Genomic DNA, 21452 nt, shown 5'->3' on the forward strand with positions numbered 1-21452 from the left:
TCTAACAAAAGCCTGCCCCCCTAACAAAAAGCCTGGCTACACCCATGCCCCCACCCGCCCTACCAGTTAGAAAGGTTTTGTTTAAATGTTTTGTTTGTAAATAGAATTTAAATGTTTTGCTTGTAAATAGAACATGTTTTATTCAGAATTTATATAAAATGCAATTACATAAAATGATAGGAACATAATGAAATATTGTTGAAGCAGAAAAACAGAATCATGGAGCTGGAAGGGACCCCAAGGGTCATCTTTCGAGTGCAACCCCCTGCAATGTAGGAAACTCAGCTAAAACATCCATGATGGCCCCCCAGTTGTGAAACACTGCAGAGCAGACCTTCTCAACCTTAGGTCCCCATATGGCGCTGGACTCACATCATCCCTAGCAATCAGGGCAGTGGCCAGGGATGATGCGAGTTGTAGTATAACCAACCCTACGGACCCATGGTTGGAATGGCTAATCTATAACTTAACTGATGTGTGCACTTTCCTAAACTTGAGAGGATAGTACCCCAGCCTAAAAGATATACCGTATTTTTCGCCCTATAGGACGCACCTAGTTTTTTGGGGGGGAAATAAAGAAAAAAAATTATTCCCCCCCCCCCAGCCGCGGGGCTGGGGAAGCCTGAGCTTTTAAAAACACACCTACCGTAGTTTTTAGAGGAGAAAAGGATATCTGCCCGAAGCGGGCAGCAGGCTGCTATCCACAGTCTAGGGAGCCCTGCGGGAATTCCCGCGGGCTCCCCAGGCTTGCTGATAGCTTCCTGAAGCCTGGAGAGCGAGAGGGGTTGGTGCGCACCGACCCCTCTCGCTCTCCAAGCTTCAGCAAAAGCCTGCATTCACTCCATAGGACGCACACAGATTTCCCCTTCATTTTTGGAGGGGGAAAAGTGCGTCCTATAGGGCGAAAAATACGGTATGCTTTATACGTATATGCAGCTATTGGCCAGTTGTGGCCACACTGTTTCATGAAAAGGGAAATAAATGCAATGCTTGGATTAAATAGAGGATTAAAAATAGTGCTCACTCTCTTCATAGAATCTCACTACCATCCCAATTTCCAAATTCTTTAAGTAAGAGTGCTATTAAAAACACCAATACCCTATGCATCATTTAAGCCCCCCATCCCCCCCCATCTGTATACACTCATCAACTGAAGATAGCATTTCATGCATCTAATGACATTGACTCTAGTTTGTAACAATGCCCCAATAAATAGTGGTGGTCTTAAAAAGCACTTTTAAGGATCTCTGTTCTTGTTGCTGCTAGACTAACATAGTGATCCTTCTGGAATCTGTGGGTGTTATCCAAATACTCAAATACTGGCTATCATTCATTATCATTTACATATGTCATAACTTTTATTGTCTAATACACATGACTGCTGAATTAGTCTATCATGTGCCCAAGTGCTTTCGTTACCCTGAAGGCCCAAAAGTGCTCCTTAAACCTGCCCTCCCAAGTATGCCATTGCCTCTGCTAGCATTAGGACCTGCTAGATCAGTGCTGGGCCCAGTGGCAGCCTGGGCCCTATTCTGGAAGGTTCAGACCACAATCCACCCCAGCACCTAGTGGATCAGGGCCTTTGGATGTTGCTGAGGGGCACAGGGCCCATTGGCAGCGTCGGCCCAGCTCTCCAAGGCACAGGGTGAAATCCACCCCAGTGCCTAGCCGAGTGGGGTCATCTGGTGCTGCTGACTTGCATCTAGTAAATAACTAAGTGTCTACTCAAAAGTATTAAAACCAAAAGGGGGGGGGGGCAGTTGTGATACCTTGAAAATTCAAAATGCCCATCACAGCCTCAAACTAAGGCCAGGACAACGAGCCTGACTATTCCCTAAAACATACCAAAACTTCAAAAATTCATATGAAATCAACGGTTTGTCCAATTCTCTCAATTCTAATGGTGTATTACTCCTAAAGGGAAGGCGGATCCAAGCTACTGCCTTCCTCCATAATCCCCTGAGCATATGGTCAAATGCTCCTCACCCCTCCACAAGGTGTGAAATCAAACCCCACAGTGGGGGGCAGGAGGTGTTCATGAGCAACAATGTTCCAGATAGAAATCCATTGGTAGAGTGGATTGAGACTAGATCCTTTGAAAGCTCACAAACAGGAAAGCCTGGAGGCCAGAGAAATGTGTAAATAATTTTATTATTCTTGGGAAAGCAGATACTTTAAAGGTGTTGGGAACTAGGATGGGTGACACATGTTTCTCCATGCCAACCATGCCTCTACTGTGACATATCTGTGATGTATTGATGGGAATGTACTATGGGGAAAGGGGGAAAGTCTTAAAAGTTCATGCAACTCCATGCTCAGGGTTCTTCCTCTTTGGTGTTTGAACCTTTGCTGCAACAAATAAAGATCCGGTCTACTGTCTGCCGATTTGCTTCTGTAACTTGGCTGGGACTCCTTTTGCTGACCAGAGGGACCCGCAGGAAGTGGCAGCCTGGCAAGCTGGGCAGTGGAATTTTTTCCTGATTAGAAGAAAGCTGTACTGAGTTCAGTGGGTCTTACTACTAAGTAAGGGTGTGCAGCGCTATAGTGTTTTATCTAAGCCAGGCATGTCCAAAGTCAATTTCGGGGGCCTAACCCAGCCCGCTGGTCGGTACAATCCAGCCCCAGTGGGAGTTTATTTCCTGGGGTTAAATTGTAAAAAAGCTCAACAACTTGGGGGGAGGGGGAATCATAAAAAAGCTCAACAACTTCAATTTTTTAAAAAGCCCTCCACTTCATCAAATCTGGCCCTCTTTGAAAAAAGTCTGGACACCACTGATCTAGATCTTTTTGCACCAGGTTAGTGAGGATCACTTGCTTCTTAAAATTCTCCCATATATACACAATTCCCTGTGCTCCTTTTGGACTGTTTCTGTGTCAGATAACTGGGGTCAAATAAGAGTTGTTTACATTTTATAAAACATGGAAGATGGATCTCCCTTGGAAGGTTCTGTACGCTCCTACCTTGGAGGTTTCCAAGCAGAGATTGGGTGGCCATCTGTCATGGATGTTTTAGCTGAGTTTCTTACATTGCAGGGGGTTGCACTAAAAGATGACCCCTCCAGCTCTGTGATTCTATGATTACATGTTTTTCTGCTTCAACAATATTTCATTATGTTCCTATGACTTTATGTAATTGCATTTTGTATAAATTATAAAAATTATAAATAAAACATGTTCTAGGTAAAAAGGTAAAGTACTCCTGGACGGTTAAGTCCAGACAAATAATATTATTATTGTTTACTAATAATTTATTATTTATATGCTACCCATCTGGCCAGGCCTCCCCAGCCACTCTGGGCGGATTCCAACAGAATATTAAAAACATGATAAAACATCAAACACTAAAAACTTCCCTCAACAGGGTTGCCTTCAGATGTCTTCTAAAAGTCAGATAGTTGTTTATTTCCTTGACATCTGATGGGAGGGAGTTCCACAGGGCATGTGCCACTACCGAGAAGGCCCTCTGCCTGGTTCCCTGTAACCTCACTTCTCATTTGGAGGGAACTGCCATAAGGCCCTCAGAGCTGGACTTCAGTGTCTAGGCTGAATGGTGGGGGTGGAGACGCTCCTTCATGTATACTGGGCCAAGGCTGTTTAGGGTTTTAAAGGTCAGCACCAACACTTTGAATTGTGCTCTGAAATGTACTGGGAGCCAATGTAGGTCTTCCAGAACTGGCGTTATATGGTCTCAGCAGCCATTCCCAGGCACCAGTCTAGCTGCTGCATTTTGGATTAATTATAGGTTCCGGGTCACCTTCAAAGGTAGCCCCACATAGAACTCATTGCAGTAGTCTAAGCAGGAGATAACCAGAGAATGCACCACTCTGGCGAGGCAGTCCACGGGCAGGTAGGGTCTCAGCCTGTGTACCAGATGGAGCTGGTAGACAGCTGCCCTGGACACAAAATTGATCTGCACCTCCATGGACAGCTGTGAGTCCAAATGACTCCCAGGCTGCGCACCTGCTCCTTCAGGGGCACAGTTACCCCATTCAGGACCAGGGAGTCCTCCACACCCGCCCGCCCCCTGTCCCCCAAGAACAGTACTTCTGTCTTGTCAGGATTCAACCTCAATCTGTTAGCCGACATCCATCCTCCAACCACCTGCAGACACTCACACAGGACCTTCACTGGTTCCGATTTGAAAGAGAGGTAGAGCTGGGTATCATCCGCATACTGATGAACACGCAGCCCAAACCCCCTGATGATCTCTCCCAGAGGCTTATGGATGTTAAAAAGCATGGGGGAGAGGATGGAACCCTGAGGCACCCCACAAATGAGAGCCCAGGGGTCCGAACACTCATCTCCCCACACCACTTTCTGGACACAGCCCAGGAGGAAGGAGCAGAATCACTGTATAACAGTGCCCCCAGCTCCCAGCCCCTCTAGACCGTCCAGAAGGATGCCATGGTTGATTGTATCAAAGGCTGCTGAGAGATCCAGCAGAACTAGGAAACAGCTTTCGCCTTTGTCCCTAGCCCACCGGAGATCATCGACCAGCGCAACCAAGGAGTTTCAGTTCAATGATGATGCCTGAATCCCAACTGGAAAGGATCCAAATGTGACTATGGGGTGCAGCGTTCATCTCGCTTTTCAGGCCGAGGAAGGCGGCGTTTATCCACAGACAGCTTCCCAGGACACATGGCCAGAATGACTAAACCACTTCTGGCACATGGAGGATGGTGACAGAAGCCAGAGCACACAGATATGCCATTTACCTTCCCACCCCAGAGGTACCTATTTATCTACTTGAACGGATGTGCTTTTGAACTGCTTGGTTCTATTTATAAGCATGTTCTGTTTACAAACAAAACATTTTAAAAGCTACCTTTCTACTGGTAGGACGGGGTGCGGGGCCACAGGAAGGAAACAAAGAAAAACACTGTACTGTTGAGACTGTAACACAGAAGTGGGAGCATTCAAAGTGTTGTGAGTAGAAAAACTACCATCCCCACCCTGACATTTTCCCTTCTGAGAACATTCTCACAGGTTAAGCATATGACAAGCTGACTGTAAGGACTGCTCGCTCAAGATAGTCACTACCAACTATGCCAAAAGGCAGAGAACAATGTGGGCAGAAGGAAATCACAAATAAACCATGAAAATCACATAGCAGACTACATATAGGGCTTACATGCAACGTACACTGTAGGGGTTCATATATAACAACTATGGTAACCAGTTGTAACATACCTATCAATAGCCTAACATTTTCACTACTATATCCAGCCAGTTTATGAAGTTTATACTGAAACCTTTGGGGAACTCATTGGGCCCCAATGCAATTCTAGACACTCCTGGAACAAACAAACAAAAATCTCGAAACCGTTTCAACCTCATCACTAGTCCAGCTTTAGTCATACTAGTGGGCAAGCTCCTTTATGGGAAAGAGGAAGTGGAAGTGTTAACTTGTCCTAGACCTCTCATCACCTCTTGCTGCCATACTCTAGTGGTTCTGATCCTATCTGACAAAACAATTCTAGATGGTTGGGAGAACTACTGTGGCACCTCAGGGTATTTTTGCTGCAAGTGTCAGAGGGATCCACTTAGGTCCTTCATGATATTTATTATTTGCCCTCTAATTGTTACATGAAACTGTGTAATAACTCATTTGCAGGTTTTGAATGAATGTGAAGTTTCATCACAATGCAGCAGCTCAAATTCCAACTTTCCATCAACTTCAGATGTGACAATAGCTCTGTCTACAAGCCACATTAAATCATAGTTAATATTAACTATGGTTTAAACTTAAACAAGCAGCATGTGCATGCTGCTGTGTAACACCTCCGTTTCACTCCTCTCCCACTCATGGACACGCTGTGCTGATACTTTTGAGCAGCATCCAGAAGCACTAACTATGGTTAATCTGACATGTAAACCAGGTCTGTAGGTGTTCAGTAAAATAATGACTGGATCAAGAGAAACCACCTGAAACTTAGGCCATCCAAGACTGTTTTTGGCAGGTGATAGAATGGACTATGAAGATTATGTATTCTGGGTGGATTTGCACTGTCCCAGGCCCAATTCCTTTACCCGTCATGGCTTTTAGATTTTAAATCTACTTAAGTTTATTTCTAAAGTTTACAATTACAGTGGTACGTTGAAAGTTGAACGGAATCCATTCCAGAATTCTGTTTGACTTCCAAAACTTTCGGAAACCAAGGCATGGCTCCTGCACCCAATCAGAAGCCGCGGAAGTCACGTCAGATGTTTGGATTCCAAAGAATGTTTGCAAACCAGAACACTCCTTTCCAGGTTTGCGGCATTCAAGAGTCAAAACGTTCGACTCACAAGGCGTTTGGGATCCAAGGTACGACTGTAGACTACTGGCTTGAAATCAGAAGACCATAGAAAAGGGTTGTTATATGCATTGGATGTGTTTTTATATGTATTCTTTCATTTAAACCTTATTAACAATGTACTATCATCTTTTAATAAATAAATAAATATTAATATTAATAAATAATAATAATAAATAAATAATAATAATAATAATAATAATAATAATAATAATAATAATAATAAACAATAATAATAACAATAATAATTTTATTATTTATACCCCGCCCATCTGGCTGAGTTTCCCCAGACATTCTGGGTAGCTTACAGCATATATAAAAAATAGTAAAACATCAGACATAAAAAAAAAATCCCTGATACAGGGCTACCTTCTGATGTCTTCTAAAAGTTGGATAGTTGTTTATTTCCTTGACATCTGATGGGAGTGCATTCCACAGGGCGGGTGCCACTACTGAGAAGGCCCTGTACCTGGTTCCCTGTAACCTCACAATGAGGGAACCGCCAGAAGCTGAACCTCAGTATCTGGGCTGAACAATGGGGGGGGGGGCGGGGGAGGGAGACACTCCTTCAGGCTGAAGCCATTTAGGGCTTTCATGACTCAAAAATTCTTTAAAATAATTGGTCTAAACAAGGCTTCTTTTCTCCCTCTCCTCAATGGCCTTAATTTAACAGAAGAGGAAGAAAATTATATTAAAGCAACTACATATCTATATCAGATGACATTAGAGAAGAGCAATTTGTAGTTTTTACCTCCAGTAGTTTCTTCCCCATCTCCACATACCCTGCACCCAAAAACAACAACAGCAGGAGAATATAAGTATCTCTGCAGTTTTCCAACACTTGGTGCTCTCTAACCATCTATGGAGATTCTGAAGTTTTTCTACATAAACCTATGTAAGTTACAATAGTAGTGAAGTATTGCAATATAGTAGCATACTTGGGGAAAGGGAAGTCCACCAGAGTACAAACCAGGTTGTGTTTACTGTAGCGCTTATTGTCTGGATACTTTGTTTCAGATGTGTTTGTTTACAAGTACAGAAGTAACAAATAACATGGATTATTCCTATGCCATTTGCCACTGCTTGTAGTACAAAATGCTCAGCGTTAAATAGTGTATTATTGGGTAATAACTCTTCCTGTTTCAATAGTTCATCTGCAGTATCTCACAGACAAATTAACTTTCTTCAACCTCTGAGGCCATGTGTCACTTCCTTCTGAACTTTTGATCAGAGCCCTGGCAGTCCCAGCAAACTGAGCAAAGCAAAGGGGGCAGGAGAAGGGCTTAAGCTCTCCAACACAAACATGTGAAGCTTGCAAAATACAAGGGGAGGAAAAGAAAATGTGCTACTTATGTGACCTGAAAACAATGGGCATCAGTACAAAAAGTTTGCATCTGGAATGTGTAATTTGTATTCCCAAGATGAGGGCGCTTTACAATAGATCCTAGAAAAAACAAAAATCAGCAGTTTCAAGAAAACACTTGCTTTTCTAGCCAAACTTCAACTCCTTTGATTTGTGTTTATATAACTATGTACCATGTATTATTTGAAGATCACATAAGATCGCCCAACAGAACTTCTGACACAAATATCAACATATTGCTTACTATTCCTATTTGTGTACAAGTTGAATTAAGATCAAGAAACTAGCCCCCACTGTCCACTACACAGCCATGTCACAGCCATGAGATCAGGGATTAGTTAATTCCAATTCAAAACAAGCTTCTCCTGCCCATATTTGGAAATCTTCAAACATCCCTAAAGGTGCCTTACATTTCATTTAACTGTCATGAGGCTTGCTAGCACAACAGAATGTTTCTTTTCCAGGAACCCACTGAGAAAGCAGCAATGCTCTACCATGGCAGATCCTGGAGACAGTTTTCATTTTATATGGGCAAAGGGTAGCTTGGGTTTCAGAGGGAAAATTCTCCCTGCACTACCTGGGACACCGGGGACTGAACCAAATGCATCTTGTGCTGGCATAGGCTCACACTCTGCACCCTTCCTTTCAGCAACAGTGACCTGCCTGCCACCTGTCACCCCCCTGGGCTTCACACCCACTAGCAAGCCGAAGTGTAACTCCCACAGCTATCATGTAGTGGGGTTGTCATATAAGATGTAACGGAGGTGCTGTTTGTAAAGTGGAAAAAGCGGCCAGCTGGAAGAATGGTTTAACAGCAAGTGAAGGATGTCAACTGGACTCAGTCTAAGTAAGAAACGATGCGGCTATGCAAGGAAATAATGATCGTATGCTTGGAACCAGAGCAGGAAACCTGATTTTAATAAATTGCATTAAATTAATTCAATTGGTTTGATTTGTAATAATTTGGAAAATTAACTTTAAAAATTTGGAAAAAAGTAGTACAGTTGTCGTAAGTCTGGATTTTCCTGGATACCTTCAGAATACTGCAGTCAGCAGCAGTCTGGGCAGAAATCCGCAAAAAAATCTGACTGTACGTCAGCCCATGTCGGCAGTGCCGCTTCCCCACAAAAATAGCTCAAAAACGGCATTTATTTATTTTTAGCAATTTTTCAAAAAACAAACCAAAAACACCACACCTCAACAGCTTTGGGCAAAATGAAAGAAAGCTTAACAACTTTGCCCCCCCCCACCTCCCGCTTTTCTGTCCAGATTGTCGCTGTGTGAACTATGGCAACCCTATTACATAGCCTCCTTCAAGGCACCAAAGGGGAGCAGCTGGGCTCAGGTGTTGAACTCCGCAGGGGCAAACAGAGAGCCGAAGAGTGGTTACACCCACATCCTTAGGCACAAACCAACCCCTCTGCAGCGCCACAAACCCAACCCAGTGGTGTAACGTTGGAAAGTGTCAATCACTTCTTCTACCTAGGCAGTTATCTTTCCACAAGGGCCGACACTGATGCCGAAATCTAGCATTGCCTGAGCTCTACAAGTGCAGCTTTCTCCTGACTGAAGCAGAGTGTTTGAGGATATTCGCAGGGAAACCAAAGCTACTGTACTACCAACCTTACTGTACGCTTGTGAAACGTGGACCACATATAAACGCCATCTCCAACTCCTCAAAAGATTCCATCAACAGTGTCTCCAAAAAATTCTACACGTCACTTGGGAAGACAGGTGAACTAATGCCAGCGTACTGGAAGAAGCAAAGATCTCCAGTGTTGAAGCGATGATTCTTCTACATCAACTGCGTTGGATTGGTCGTCATGTGCAGATGCCTGATGATCATCTTCCAAAACAACTACTGTACTCTATTCCGAACTTAAAAATGGAAACGTGCTAAGAGGAAGGCACGCTTGGCAAACCCTCACAGTGATCAACTCTGTGGAAGGACGTGTGGATCCAGAATTGGCCTCCACGGTCACTTACGGACTCGCTGTTAAGACCGTGTTCGTGGAAGACAATCGGCTACGAGTGATCGCCAAAGAAGACACCCACATCCTCAGGTTACAGGGGTTTTTTTTGCCTGCGCGCACGTCTCTTTCCCCATCTCTTGAAGGAAGCAGGGCTAGAAGCGCCCCGCCGAGCGACACTTACGAGAAAGTTGGCTGCGTGGGTGCCTCCCTCGCGGGAGGGGAAGGGAGGAAGAAAGAAAGAAAAAAGAAAGAAAGGAGCTGCCTCCCGGGCAGGCAGGCAGGCAGGCAGACAGGCGGCTCCCGAAGCCTCGCTGCGGTCGACCCCCTCCCCCGGCCCGGCCTCCCCGCTCTCCTCCTAGCAGCTGCGCTTTCTCCTCCGCGAAACGCCCGGCGAACCCGCTACCTGCTCTGGGAAAGAAAGGGCGGGAGATCGAGAACCCGCGGTCTCCCTTCTTCCTCCGTTTCCCGCGGGTGGGAGGAGGAGAACCGCCGCTAAGAACGCGCGCGCGCGCACACACACACGCCCCTCGGCTATAAACAAAAGCGCCTCACAGCAGCAGCAGCCTGAGGGAAAGAAGCCGTTGCTCGCGCGCGCGCCCGGCCTCGTTTCCAGAGAGAGGGTCTCGCGGCGGCGACTCCGTTTCCGTTGGGACCGGGAAACCGCCGCCGCCACAGAACCCCTCGCGAATGGTGCTCAAACCACAATTCTCTCTCTCTCTCGGCTCCTCAGGTTTCCATACCTGCTTAGTGGTGGCGACGCTCCTGAGGCGCTTTCTCCTCGCCCCGGTTGGCTGAGGTTTCAGAAGCAGCCCGGACGTTTTCGCCGCCGCCGCCGCCCCGAAGAAGCTCTACTTCATCCCGTCGGCGACCATCCCCGCCCTCCCGTCACGGCGACGCCTGGCCCGCCCGCTCCGCCCTCCGCGCGGCCGCTTTGAAAAGGATTCCGCCCGACAGTGGCCGCTCAGAACGGCTCCAATCGCCGCCGCCTCCCGCCGCCTTTATTATCCCGACTCTTCTCTCTCTCTCTCTCTCGATAACTCGCAAAGCCCAGCTCCTTCTTTCTCCCCGCCCTAACGCCACCCTCATTGGCACGTTCCTCTCAAACAGGAACAGGCATCCCGGCGGCTCGTTGGCCAAGCGAAGCGTCGCTCTCCCGTGCCCGCCTCCCGCCTTCATCCTCAGTGGCTACCTCGGCGGTAAGGCCCCCGCTCCGAGCCTATGTGCCAAGGCGGGCGGCCTGTCTGGCCAATCGGCACGCCGAGGTGGTCAAAGCTCCGCCCTCCCCACACGCTTATTGGTGCGAAGAAGTCGCTTCCTCTCTCTGGGAGTGGTCAAGATGGACATCAATCTTTGTTCTGTCCTCGGGAGCCCCGAGAGGGCTGAGAAAGACCGCCCAGCTGTTCAACGTTGATGCGGAGAATTCATGGTTTTTTGGGGCCCTTTAAATCTCCCCTCGTGGGGTTTTTCCTCGTGGGCCAAATGTCTGTTCCATTTTAAATGAGAAAGGTGGCGCTGTTCCTTCAGGGGGTTTAAAATGCTTTACATTTTACATAATTTAGATTTAGGGATTTATATCCCACTTGTTGATTGTGCCTTGGACCTCTCTGCACACACACTCTGCTTTTCTCCTGCAGCTGAGCAACATTGGTTTTTGCGTGTGCCGCTTGATGCAAGTTGCTTGCAGACAGGAGCTTAATATTTAAAGCTATTCATTTAAATATTGCTATGCTGCACTTTCATTCAAACACACACACACACACACAAGACCATGTATTATTATTTTAAAAAATAATAATACAATAGCATCAGTAAATATTGGTTGGTATAAATAAATATCAGTCTGTCACTTTTAGGACTATGATCCCATGTGCAGAAAATGTCCATGCATGAGGAACACCAATCCTATAATCCATCTAGAAGCACCCACAAAGGCTAATTTGTACCCCACCTATTATTTCTGCCTGTTCGTTTCATGCTTTTCCAGAGCTGAGGTTATTCTGCTATCTGTGTACTGGTGATTGTGGTGTGCTGTAGCATTGCACGATCATCATAGGAATTGCTAGGAGTGACTTAAGCCTGAAAAAAAAAGTTTTTCTACTTTCCCATTTCAACTTTTCCTTAATAATTGTTGGTGGATGTGCTTGCTGCCCTGAAAGTTATCCACCATTTTCATTACTGGTCTTCCATTTCTCTGCCTTTGGCAAGTGGTGAAGACAAACCATTTAAAATACTTTTGGGTGTGTCATTGGGCAGCTGTGAAGTTCTGCTGAGTATCAAAAAATGCTGCCTGAATTACATTGGAGAAGGTAGTGAAAGTTCCCATTGCTGAAGGGAAAGTAGATTCAAGTCCACCATACAGCTTCAGGCTGTTATTCTGCTGGAGAAGGCCTCAATTGGAGTGGCAACAGTTAAGTGTAGACCCAATATCAGTGGTTCACATTCTGGAATTCACTGGAAAATGTGCAATGGTAGCGCATTGTGTGGGTGGGGAATTTTCTTACATGTATGGTGATGTTTTGCTAGATGCTGCTGATTGTCACCCCCCTTCTTCCATCTGGGATGCTGCTCACCTAGTATTGTATGTAAGACTGTACACACAAAACATTTGCAACAGTTGTAACATACCTTTTCATGTGGGGTGATTTGTGTCTGCCTGCCACAGAATTGACTGATGTACTTGCCAGCAATTCAACACAGATTTCAGTCATCAATCTTACTTTCTCTTCCCAAGTTTCAGGCATTCAGTTCCAAGATGGCGGCGCGTTCATACACTGCGGCTCTGAGCTCCCAATACCTCACCTACTCACACACAAAGCTGGTAAACATCGGGCTCACAAGAAAAATAGAGATAACTAGAGAGTTTCAAAGGTCCCACTGTATACCAAACTGCATAGTAAGACCTCCAGAATCTCTATGGATTGTCGAGGGGAGGGGGAAGTGCTGAAAGAAGTGAAAGAGAAAAGAGCAAAAGCAAAAACGTGGTTGCAGAGCTGGTCTGTTAACCCGGCTTCGAAAAAGACCCACCAGACCAGCACTGCCAAGCGTCTTCCTGGCCAACATAAGATCTCTCGTCCATGAAATTGACGAATTACAGTTGCTGATGGCAGCAAACAAGCTTCTTTGTGAGAGGTGTGTGGTAATTATTACAGAAACTTGGCTACATTCAGCAGTACCGGATGCGGCAGTTGAGCTGATAAATCGAATAATTTATCACTCTGATAGAAACAGTGATTCTGGTAAAGCTAGGGGTGGAGGAGTTTGTATTTACATACACAATGGTTGGTGTGTTAACAACAAAGTAGCTTACACATATTGCTCCCCAGATCTAGAATTGATGGCAGTTACATGTCGGCCATTTTATTTGCCTAGAGAAGTAACTGTCATAATTGTTATAGCTGTTTATATCCCATCCGATGCTAATGTCAGTGCTGCAGGGTGTCACCTTCATTATTATTTTTTAGTAGCCATCAGATGTGCAGACATTAGCTCAAATGTTTGTACAATTTGATTGCAATTTTTTTCCAAAGTTGTTAATGCTTCAGGGATCAGGTGGGAGATGACTGCATGGTGTCTCAACACATCAACACGGTGCAGAGAGATTGTGCAGCAAACTTGCAGAACCAGTTTTCTCTGAGCTCATTTTTGGATAGGAATTGTTCTTTTGCACAGACGACAGTGAGCAGGTTTCAAAAGTGGCTCCATTACTGTACTCAAATAATTGTTTGTTTGTAGCCCAAATAACTAGAGAGTAATCACTACAGTGTAGTGCAATTATACATGTCTTTTCAGAAGCAAGCCCAGTTGACTTTAGTGGGACTTAGAGTAAATAATGTTGAGCTTGATTTGAATGTATGGTGTTCAAATCAAATAACAAAGTACAGTGGTACCTCGGGTTAAGAACTTAATTCGTTCTGGAGGTCCGTTCTTAACCTGAAACTGTTCTTAACCTGAGGTACCACTTTAGCTAATGGGGCCTCGCGCTGCCACCGCACAATTTCTGTTCTCATCCTGAAGCAAAGTTATTAACCCTGGGTTAGCAGAGTCTGTAACCTGAAGCGTCTGTAACCTGAAGCGTCTGTAACCCGAGGTACCACTATAGTAAGTAATAATTCAAATGACCGGTTTTGCTCTGAGAACTTATGCATCAAAACTTAAGAGTACCCAACATTCAGTATTTGGTGTTCAATTTTTTAGAAATCAGGATCTACGTGGATCTCCTATTGGTGTTCGGAGTTAACATGCTCACAGATCCTAAACAGAACATTGGATCCCTGTTGGAGGAATATACCTGGAGGTTGATTTAAGTGAGGTTAGGAAAATAAGAAAGCTATATTTATTGATGGAATTACATGCTCGAAAGGAAATATCCTTGTTCTAACTAAGGTGCCGGTGGCAAAAAACCCCACAAATAAACATGCTTGCTCAAGAGACTCAAGGTGATTCACTGCAGGGCCATTTCTAAGAATGGGGCTCACATTTTGGGAGAACGGGTGGTGCTGAGGGTGAGATCCTATGGTATAGTGGTTAGCACTCTGGACTCTGAATCCAGCGATCTGAGTTCAAATCAAGGTAGAACCTAAAATTTGTATTTTGAGAGCCAGTGTGGTGTAGTGGTTAGAGTGTTGGACTAGGACCTGGGAGGCCATGGTTCAAATCCCTGCTCAGCTATTAAACTCACTGGGTGACCTTGAGCCAGTCACTGTCTCTGAGCCTAACTGTCAGGTTCCCAGCTTGATAACACAGTAAGCATAGATAATGAAAAAGGAGGATTTATTGCAGAAACAGATAGCTCCGGACGGCTCTAACGAAGCCTCCGGTGCCATTACTCAAGATGACCCTTCTGAAGAGTTCTTCCGGCATCTCCAACAGATATTGAACTTACGACTCTGATGTTTCTTGTTTTGCTTCTGATCTAACACCCCCATTCACCGACTCTATGGACTTATTAGATCAGATCCAACCTCTTCCAGGTCTAAGAGGGGTTTGTTTGCATCTGATTGTGCTTCCATCAAGCTTTGGCTGTGTTCGAGCCTGCTCTCAGCTACTGCCTTACCATCCAGCTCATCAAGGTCAGGAAAAGCCAAAGTCTGCAACTGCTGGCTATCTCCTGCCTGACTAACATCAAAGCCTCCCTGTTGTTGGCTGCTTTCTGCATTTGGCTGCAAACCTTCACTTTGAGCTGGCTCATTCCTGACACTAACCTACCTCACAGGCTTCTTGTGAGGGTGCAGTGGGGAGGAAGAGAACCATGTATGCCACATTCATCTCTTTGGGAGAAAGGTGGGATATAAATGCAATTAAATAAACAAATGTTGAGAAAGTTTGTCAGCAACATGCCTGTGCTCCAGATTGGCCAGTTCCTTCCATTTCTGGGTAAGGAGGGGGTGCTGGCACTGCATGGCGGGGTCATCAAGAATGCTAAGGTGCAGCTTGCATTCCTGTGATTATGTTTAAATTGTTTCTGTTCCCTTTGTTCCCCCTCTAGTCTTGAGCTAAGCACATATTGGTTGTTCTCCAAGCATCTCTCTGCCCCTGCTATAATTACAATAAAGACTGTCATATACTTCAAAGTATGGAAACATTTCCTTTCCTTAAATAAAAGCAGGGGGGTTGCTTCTTTTTCTGCATGTTTTGCCAAGATAATGTCAAATATGCAGATATTGTCCTTTGCCAGAAATTATTCACATTGTTTCACTGAGATAAACTACTGAATTTCCCAGGCTTCAGCTGTAGGTTTGCAGGAACTTCAGGGTTTTGAGAAAATGCTTTCGAAATATTTTTCTTATACAATTTCTCACAAGGGAACCTCACAAGTTTTGTACTTTTTCATCATGATTTGCTACCATGTGGGTGCTTTTCATGCTCTTATCAAAACTATTTATAGTATCTAGTATTATTGGAATGTACAGGGGACTGATCTTTCCAACAAATCAGTTTTCTGATTCCAAAATATCCAGATGTTCCTAGGGCTACAAAGTCCAGACCCTTAAAGTTCTTTTGATAGCTGCATAGAATAAATAATTTCACCATGCTGCTTTAACCCTTATAGTGCTACAGTCATCACATACAATGGAATCAGTATGGACAGTAACACCATTTGCTTAAACAGAGCCACTCTTGACTTAGTGCTTTCAGACTTGCAGCAGAAGACTTCCACTTAATAAAACATAACAGAAGGATCTTAGCAATGGATGCTTGTTTCACAATTAGCATGTTAAAACTATTTTGGAAATTCTTGAGTCATGTTCATATCAACCACATCTGCCTGCAGTTTTCTTTCTCATACTATTTATAGGTGCTCTGTAAAATCTGACATTGGATATTATAACTAGTTCCTTATTGCATGAGATCCAAAACTGTTTTACTATGAGAAGGAGTAGATTTGCTTGCTTTGAAAGGGACATTTATAATTTGCTGGACCTAGCCAGTCAATCCTCCCCCTCTTAATATTATTATTTTTTAAATAATTTTTTATTCCTCCCCTTCTTGATAATAATACCCAGGAGAGCAAATAAGTAGTTGGCTACACTTTTCTAAGTACCTGATACATGCCATCAAGCCTCAACAAATGAAAGCCATCCCACAATATAGGACTAGGTGCTCTGAACATGTTAACTACATGCAATGGAGTCCAGGTTCCTACAGATGTGAGCAACTGTATTGATGTAAATTTCCAGAATCCACAAAATAGTTGATGAACAAGTCACACTGGTCCCTTTTATCATTTTATTGGTCAGACTGGAGAAGGCCAGGGACAATAAAAGAAATGCTCTCCTGGACAGCATTGATGACAATGCAATATTGGCAGAGAAATACTGCTTCTACATTGCCTTTACCACCATAGAATAAGCTATAACATGAGTTATATGGCTTCCTTTGACATTATATCTTCCATATATGTTCCAGTTTCCATGCTAGGAGAAAACTTTCCAAGGATATTTAAGAATCCAGCTGGATTGATATGCCTTTATATCAATGAATCCATTAATTTATTGTTTGGAAAGTTTATTGTGTTCTGCACCATAATGTAGAATTATTTTCCTACTAGCAAACAAAATGGCATTCATGCTGGAGGAAACTTTCAAAGTCTTCACAAAATTCTGAAAGGAGAGCTTTTCAATTGCTGTGGAGGAAAACTTGGCGCTTGTAAATCAGGAAAATCTGGCAGTCATAACCAGTGTACTAATTTGGTTGCCTTGTGAGTGATCTGAATCCTACTATGTGGTGTTTTGGTCTTAGAACAGCATGCCTATTGTATTCACCACAAAGGCCACAGGAGGCTGCTGCCCCCACAGTGACCAGATCAACATTTTAAAATAAAATATCTTATGGAGCATTTACCCAGAGGCAGCAGCCAAAATTCAGGATGGCAAGAGGGATATATAACATAATAACACAATATTGGGTCTTTTTCACATTTTTTCATGGGTGGGGTACATTGTGGAACTCAGAATCAACACAGCTCGCTCAAAAGTGGAATGAGCTGTTGTTTTGCCAATAGTGTGACTTGGACAATGGACTAAGCTGAGCACAGAATGTACTGCTGCTGTCCTCATCGTGAACATGCCACGCCAAGGGTGGAATCCCAAGCTGGTTGTCAGTCACTTGTAGGGACAAATCCACTTATGCATTCAAGTCTTTTGCCCACAAATCAGACTTCTACAACCTGCAGGATTAATGGACCTGCATGACTTTCGCAATCATGCACTTTTACCAAAGCCTTGTCACTTTCAGCTTTTGTAATTGCATGCCTTTTGCTGTTTCTATATCTTAGTTTTGTCTCAGGGAATTTGGGGAGCTATATGGGGACATGGGTGGCGCTGTGAGTTAAACCACAGAGCCTAGGACTTGCTGATCAGAAGGTCGGCGGTTTGAAGCCCTGCAATGGGGTGAGCTCCCGTTGCTCGGTCCAAGCTCCTGCCAAACTAGCAGTTCGAAAGCACGTAAAAGTGCAAGTAGATAAATAGGTACCGCTCTGGCGGGAAGGTAAACGGCATTTCCGTGCGCTGCTCTGGTTCGCCAGAAGCGGCTTAGTCATTATGGCCACATGACCCGGAAGCTGTATGCAGGCTCCCTAAGCCAATAAAGTGAGATGAGCGCTGCAACCCCAGAGTCGGCCACGACTGGACCTAATGGTCAGGGGTCCCTTTACCTTTATGGGCTGGCTGCCAGACTGGGGTGGGGGTGGGGGTGGGGGTGGGATGAGTAGGACCGTAAGTTGCAAGATGGGAGCAGAGAGGAGAGTGAGCAGTCCTCTAGGCCAATTGGCTCAAATTGGGAAGGTAGCGGTGAAGGTGAGCAGGAAAAGCAGCCAGGTTGGCAGCAGTTTTTGCTCCAGGCACTTTCATCAATGGCTAGGGCAACTGTAGAAGGAGCTGGGTAATCGTCAGGGCTGTTTCCATGTCCTGTGCCATCTAGCCTCCCCTTGGCTGGTGGCCTAGCAGCAGCACAGCGGGTACCAGCTTCAGCCAGTGATGCTGAGTTCTTGTGCATTTCTCTGTGCTATCTGCTGTCTACTTTTTTCTTCATCTGCTATAAGCTGTCTTTCCCCTGACCCACACTAATTGTAAAGTTGTGGGTGAACATATCAGACAACACAGCGATTCTTCAAACAGCTCTTGTTTATTCACAGGCCAGAACAGAACTGAACTGAAGGGTTCAGCCAGCCTGCTTATATAGAGCTCTACTACAACGCAACTGTAACAACTTCCTGTAACTATCCAATCACTGAACGTCACTTTCAATCCCTTATTTGCATATGTGGACCTGAGTGAAAACTATCTACAGTATCCCCCTGCTGGCCCAGGGTGAGAACTTCAGTACATAACACTAATGTTCATGGCGCTTGTGGGCTCTGCCATTGTCAGGGACTAGCTGGATACTGCAGAGGGAGCACAGGGAGTTTGGCTTGGAAGAAGGGATCAGTGAAACCTGGGACAGCTGGGAGATGAGAGCCAGTGGCAGGAGAAGCTGCAGGATTGGAGAGTGAAGAACAGGTGCAGGAGGTGGGAGAGAGAGGTCAGGCAGTTGTAGAGTCAAGGGCTTCCACACCTCCTCCTGCCTCCACCTCTCCTGCTCCACTGTCTCCCAGGACCAGGAGAGGATTGAAGTGAGAGAAGCAGAAGCCAGTTCCATGCAGGTGTAGTCTTTGCCTGCTTGTGCACAGGTCGGATGGGGAAGCCGATATTTGGGGTGGAGCCTCCCCGTTGAAGCAACTGCCTCATTGGGTACACACCTAGACATAGCCAAGAGACAGAGGGCTGACAGACATGCCATCTCCAAACTTGTAGGTGTATTTTTGACAATAATTAATTCCTCACTGGGCCTTCTTGCCTGACTGAGCTGCAACAGCCATGTATGTACCTGTTGGCTTGCGTAAGTAATCTGATGGTATTCTTCATCTATACAAAGTAAATGTATTCTAGGATGTATGTGACTCTGATCCACATAGGTGGCGTGATCTGTAGTCAGTAGATTGTCTCATTTCCTTGGACCTACCTCACCTGCATGCTATCTGAAATGTACTCAGAGTCCTGTAGTGATTTCATGCTCTTTACTGCAGCTTGTAAAAGTGATTGAATTGCCCCCCAAACCTCAGGCTTTTATATACATTAGTTACACAATGAGTCCCGTCTGATTGGCTGATTCTGCTTCCCTCCTGGAGCCTGATTGGTCTTTTCCTGCAGGCCAATCAGTTGTTGCATTCTACGATCCTACCAGCCTAATAGGCTGATTAACTTCTCCCTGGAGCCTGATTGGTCTTCTCCTGCAAGCAAATCAGTTGCTGCATTCTAGGATCCTGCTTGCCTATTGTTCTAGGATCCAAGGTTAGTACATAACAATATCAAACCTGTGGAAGTTCGTGTCAGGCCTTCACAAGTCTCAGCCACAAGATGGTTAGGTTATTGGACTAAGGAGAGCTAGCTTCCAGTCCCAAGTGGGCAAGAAGCATGTGCACAGGCAAAACCAGTGTTTCAGGAATCCGTGATAAAATGGCTGGAAGTGTGTAGTCAAAAGGGGGTCATGTTCCAGAGCCTCAGTGAAAAATCAGAGGGGTCAACAACTGGTGTGTAGTCAGGTTGTTTCCTATAAACTTGACCTCATCTAGATTGCAAATTTGCCAGTCCTAGCCCTCTGAAACTCTGCCCGACCCTGTTCTGACTTCATTAAGGTGTCTTGTGTTGAACGAGCAAGTGTGCTGCAGTTTCTAGCTGCTTTCAGTTAGAATAATAATAATAATAATTGCTTCATGGTACTTGAGCTCCACCTAACCATGCTATGATTTTCCAGATGACTCTGCACGTACAGTACTAGAAAAGATGTGAATGTTAGGCCCCACTTATTATCTGTGTGAAACATGTTTATTTTGAAGTAAGCTCAGCTAAAACCACCATAGTGTAAGAGAACCCACTGCCCAAACATTATTACATAAAAAATAAAGTAAGTAAATGCTTTTCCCTTTTGCTATGCCTTCTAACAAGATTCAGGTAGTGTTGGTCTGATGCAGTCAAAATAAATAAAAAAAATAAAAAAATTGTCCAGCAGCACCTTAGAGACCAACTAAGTTTGTTCTTAGTACTGTATAAGCTTTCGTGTGCATGCACACTTCTTCAGATACCATCTGCTGAAGTATCTGAAGAACTGTGCATGCACATGAAAGCTCATACTCAGAGCAAACTTAAGTTGGTCTCTAAGGTACTACTGGAACGGGACGTGGGTGCCGCTGTGGGTAAAACCTCGGTGCCTAGGACTTGCCGATCGCATGGTCGGCGGTTCGAATCCCCGCGGCGGGGTGTGCTCCCGTCGTTCAGTCCCAGCGCCTGCCAACCTAGCAGTTCGAAAGCACCCCCGGGTGCAAGTAGATAAATAGGGACCGCTTACCAGCGGGAAGGTAAACGGCGTTCCGTGTGCTGCGCTGGCTCACCAGATGCAGCTTGTCACGCTGGCCACGTGACCCGGAAGTGTCTGCGGACAGCGCTGGCTCCCGGCCTATAGAATGAGATGAGTGCACAAACCCTAGAGTCTGTCAAGACTGGCCCGAACGGGCAGGGGTACCTTTACCTTTAAGGTACTACTGGACAATTTTTTATTTTTTTTTTGTATATATTTTGTCCAATTATAACTTCTCTTTCCTGTCTCTCTAGCAAATCATGTAATCTGAATATAGAAAACATGCTTTGAATTCTTCATGTTGGATATTTCATTTTGAACTGAGAAGAAAAACAAGCACCAAATGTCCAACAATGCGGTCCTCTACGTATCTAGCTAAAGTAAATCTCATTAAGTTCATTAAGGCCGATGACGGCTGCTCCACTGACGCTACTTGGCTCAAGCCCTTTCTTGTCTCACACACATTTTATACTTCCTTGAATTTAGAGGCATTTCTGTCATTCTCCTGCTCTCTGCACCACTCAGCCAATCCTAATACAAAAGTATAGCTCTGGCCATGAAGTCCTTCCCATGTGCTTTAAGCAAGAAAAACCATGTGAATGATTGGGCTGCTGGAAAGTCAGCCCTGGTAGGAACGCTCCTACTCCAGCTGTTGTTATGAGGCTTTCTAGCACACACACTGTAGCAGATATGGGAAGAGCCAGAGCTGCTTACAAAGCAGACCAATGTAGTAGCAGCATTAGCCTATCAGAATACTATACTGGTTTTGAGCATAGTCAAATCTGTTTCACCCTCGGAGGCTGCTTCTCCTCCCGCCTCCGCCTCCTCCTCCTCCGACCCCTGTTCCGCCGGCTTCCGGGTTTCCCCTCTAGGCGTCCAGTCGTCTATGGGAACGGGCGCCCTCCGTGCCCTTCCGGTGGGTGGAAACGG

General features: G+C 45.0%; 2 protein-coding genes and 2 long non-coding RNA genes across 9 annotated transcripts in view; 2 read left to right on the forward strand and 2 right to left on the reverse strand.

Annotated features, from left to right (window-relative positions):
* The window catches only part of FRYL (FRY like transcription coactivator), a 144310-nt gene extending 130773 nt beyond the window's left edge, over positions 1–13537 (reverse strand). For 2 of the 4 annotated variants that reach the window (XM_083457761.1, XM_083457760.1), the window contains exon 1: positions 10373–13536. The gene's annotated coding sequence lies outside the window, so the exon portion shown is untranslated. Of the gene's footprint in view, positions 1–10372 lie in introns of all 4 variants that reach the window. The other 2 variants (XM_083457763.1, XM_083457762.1) reach the window with 2 other exon arrangements.
* The window catches only part of LOC310685618 (uncharacterized protein), an 850221-nt gene that overhangs the window by 594999 nt on the left and 233770 nt on the right, over positions 1–21452 (reverse strand). The window lies entirely within an intron of this gene.
* Positions 1584–8606, forward strand: LOC310657396. Its single transcript, XR_014501740.1, has 3 exons — positions 1584–2523; positions 4476–4730; positions 8309–8606. It is a non-coding gene; the product is annotated as an uncharacterized lncRNA (long non-coding RNA).
* Positions 13742–21314, forward strand: LOC310685726. 2 transcript variants are annotated; one of them, XR_014515437.1, is made up of 3 exons: positions 13742–13941; positions 18265–19459; positions 20777–21314. It is a non-coding gene; the product is annotated as an uncharacterized lncRNA (long non-coding RNA). The 2 variants fall into 2 exon arrangements; XR_014515438.1 differs by lacking the exon at positions 20777–21314 and adding an exon at positions 19673–20109 and having other exon boundaries at positions 18265–19634.

This window comes from Podarcis tiliguerta (assembly GCF_965153285.1).
Source record: "Podarcis tiliguerta genome assembly, chromosome: 9".
Classification (NCBI taxonomy): domain Eukaryota; kingdom Metazoa; phylum Chordata; class Lepidosauria; order Squamata; family Lacertidae; genus Podarcis; species Podarcis tiliguerta.